Here is a 4,207-nt window from a genome sequence, read left to right as displayed (position 1 = left end):
AATTTCATTTTTTGATTATAATACATTATGATGTGCCATTAAAATATTATTATTAATAGCACGGTGATTTATGTATAATTTCGCTTGGTGTATTTTTATTTGACATTCATTTTTATCTCCAGCTTCTAAAATATAGAATTCAGCTTTTTCTAAATTTAATGTCAGCATGAGGTCTTATTTAGCAAATATTTTTGTTGATAAAATACATCAACATGAAGTTTTCCAAAAAGTTCTACTTTTTCCCATCTTTGAATAATTTCTTTCTTCTGTCTAATCCAGGATTTTCTTTTTCAATTAATGAATTGATTTTATTCATATCTGTAGCCCATCCACATGATTCGAGATGTGTAGATCTTGCATCATTTCCATAATTTAGTAGTGTTTCCATATAAGCTCTATAGTGATAATTGTTCAGGTTGGGATACATTTTTATTATTAAGATGAACTATACAATTTCTACGTAAGGAGTGTAGCAAGTTATTAACAACACATCCATTACCATTAAGTTCAGGTAAATAATATTAAGATCTCTATATGTTTCACCATTTCCTAATGAAACAAACTCAATAGTACTAGAGTTATCCAATGAAGCGATTGGATTGTAACATATTTCTTCTGTTTTGATGACACTCGTTTGAATTGAAGGAGATTCAAATAAATCCAATTCACTTTTCATACATTCTATAAATCCAGACATTTCAAGTTTCCAAAAATATCTTTAAAGTTCTTTCTTCTATAACGCTTTGATTTATTCTGAGGATTTTGTTTTAAACGTTTAAGTTTTATATGTTTCCCTTTGCCTTTTTGCAATGTTTTTATTTTCTCCATAGTAGCCTCCTTAATATCATTTATAACTTTTCTTCCTTGATTTAATAAGATTTCTTTCACAGGCTTGGTCCCAATTTCTGTCAACATTTCCCTTCAAATATCTAATGATCTATTTTTTAAAATATTCAACCCTGTTTTTATGAAAGGTTTTAGATGTGAGAATAATGCAGAAAAAAGGGATCCAATACCACGTCCATATTGTACAATTCTTGGTGTATGGTATATTTCACCAAGTAATTTGTAATTTGTATACAACACATCCATGGTTATATTAATAATGACTTATTTTTTAAGTATATAGTCATTATATATTTTCTTGAAGTGTAAAGTACAATAAACTGGAATGTAATTCTCTAAAGCAATATCTTTTCCTTCGTCATTTCGAATCATTATAGATATATCATTAATGTTAAAAGTTTCAATAGGATAATAATCTATTCTATCAAAATTAATGCAATTTTTCAATGCTGATGTAGAAAATTTTTTCAAACATTTATTTTGTTTACTTACTACATATCGAGGTTTAATTATATCTGTATAAACAAATATTATTTCGTTTATATCTGGTAACTCCGCTTTATTAAAATAATGAGAAATATTATTGGAGAATTTATTTAAAGATTTTTCCAAAATATAATGAGATAATGATAAAATGAAATCTTCTGTATTATTTTCTGATTCGTTTGTAATAATTTGAGCACGGCGTTCTTCATTTGCTTCAATTATATCTTTGTTGTCTTTTTATATATCTGTATAAATAAATATTATTTCGTTTATATCTGGTAACTCCGATTTATTAAAATAATGAGAAATATTATTGGAGAGTTTATTTAAAGATTTTTCCAAAATATAATGAGATAATGATAAAATGAAATCTTCTGTATTATTTTCTGATTCGTTTGTAATAATTTGAGCACGGCGTTCTTCATTTGCTTCAATTATATCTTTGTTGTCTTTTTCTTGTAATAATATATTACTTTGTGGAGTAATACTATTTAATTTTTTTGAAGGCAAATTTGTAATATTAACATTGCTTTCTTTGGGCTGCACAGTGTCAGAATTTGCCATTTTAGGGGGACTAAACTCTGTATTTCAAAAACTATTAATGGTAAAGCCACGAATTTTTGAACTTGGTATTATCATGAAAAGACGCATCTTTTTAGAAAAATTGGGCGAAATCGGACAACTGACACGCCCACCTCCCATGTAACAGTAAGAATAAATATGCTAAGATTGCCCCAAAGAAAGATTGAAAGTTATGGCCATGAGATTTTTTAGGGCAAACCCATTAGTATAAACCCATATTTAAAAATACTCGGTCAAAAAATATATTTTTATTTTTTATTAATTTAATATTTGTTACAGAATAAAACAGTAGTAGGTAAGTATATAAACATTTAATTTACATTATTTATTCCAAATCAGAGCCATCTGAGTCGTCATTATAAATATCCTGCTCTTTAAGTAATGCCAAACATCGAAAATTTGTTGATTCGACATTTGCGAGTTCATGATAAACTTTTGAAAAAATGTATATGCAAAAATTTGCAAAAAATATTTTGTAATCCCAATAGGTTATATATCAATTTATCATATAGTGCCAACAGAACCTTGGAATCAAATTGTATTCTATATTTTTGATTCCAATAAATATTTGTTAATTTCAAAACTTACTTACAATAAAATGACTTACTTTAAACGGCACAGAAAAATGTGTCCCCACTTATTTTTCAAAAAGCTTTATTACTATTAATAAATAGATTAATACCTTTAAAAAGCAAAAAAAAATGGAAAAATATCCATAAAAAAATTATAATTATTCAAAGTTATTGAATACTCGGCAGATAAAAATAAGATTTTTATTTTTTGTAATATACACGACATTCAGAATACCGTTACCTTGTTTTGGTTTACATTCCTTCACTTTCTTAAGCATTTATTTATTATTTGGACAGTTGTCTGTCGTACTGCATTTAAACATAATCAAAAAAACACACAAAAAAAAATGAGTTTAGTCCCCCTAAATTTGCAAAATCTGACACTGTGGGCTGATTTGATGTATCCATAAGTTCCATAAATTTTAATTTAATGTTGTCATGTTCAGTATTAGTACTCAATTTTGACACTTCTGCTCAATTTTGTAACATAAATATTATTTTCTTCTATACTTGAAGTCAACTTTTCAATACCTTTTCAACCAAAAAAATGTTGGGAACTTTGGTATTTAATAATTCTTCTTCATAAATACCACCTTTTATTGTATTCCAATTTACTTAGATCAATAAGCTGATAAGTTATGGGATTTGTAATATGAATTTTAGTTATTTTAAAAATTTCTGAAGATGAATTCGGTGTATAGCGTTTCTCAAAAACATTTTTATATTTGCTTATTCGAACAAAATCATTTATTCTATATTTTTCCCTTTTTGAAAATTTTTATGTTGCTGTACACACTCCTTAAAAGCTTTTGTTCATTTTTCTTATTAACTGAATTGGGTGAAGTTTTTATAGAACGATGATAAGATGAGTTATATTCTTTCAATAATTTACCTAATATATCTATCAATTTTCAATTTCCTTGCATACTAAATTGTTTCACATTTTATTTTTGAAAGTTCTGTTAAATCGCTCTACCATGGATGCCTTCATATTGGAATAAGTATGGTAATGATTAACGTTCAGTTTTTTTCATAAGAGTTTTAAAGTGTGTATTATAAAATTCTTTTACTTGATCTGAATGTATATTTTTGGGAGAATTTTCTTTGTTTAGTTTTATAATGTGTTTTAATGCTTTCGATATTTGAATAAATCGACGTCGTTGAAAGTTTTTTCTTGCTTGATGATTAAGCTCATTTATAAGAACTTTTTTACTCATATTTCAGTAAGGATGTAAAACTTCGGTTCATTCCTATATTGTTTATCTTTCAACAGTTTATATATACTTTCACAATGATGGTTTGTGGACCTGCAGGATGTGGAAAATCTACATTTATTTTAAATTTATTAAAAAATCCATACTTTATATCCAAAAATATAGATCGAATTATATCGTGTTTTGCTGAAGAAAATTCACTACCAAAAATTGAAAATGTAGAGTTTATCGAAGGAATTCCCGACAGTTTTGTTACAAATGATAAAGAATCAACTTTAATAATATTAGATGATTAATTGCTTGAATCATCTAATAAAAAAGTGTGTGAACTTTTTACTAAAGGGTCTCATCACAGAAATTTAGCTGTGATTTTAGTGACTCAAAACATTTTTCATAAAGCTTATTCTAGAGATATTTCTTTAAATTCAAAATGTTTAAAATTCCGAGAGACAAGTTACAATTTCGACATTAAGCTCGTCAAGTATATCCTGAAAATTCAAAGGCATT

This window comes from Lucilia cuprina, chromosome 4 (assembly GCF_022045245.1).
Source record: "Lucilia cuprina isolate Lc7/37 chromosome 4, ASM2204524v1, whole genome shotgun sequence".
In the NCBI taxonomy this organism is placed as follows: Eukaryota; Metazoa; Arthropoda; class Insecta; order Diptera; family Calliphoridae; genus Lucilia; species Lucilia cuprina.
Note: the sequence above shows the minus strand (reverse complement) of the source record.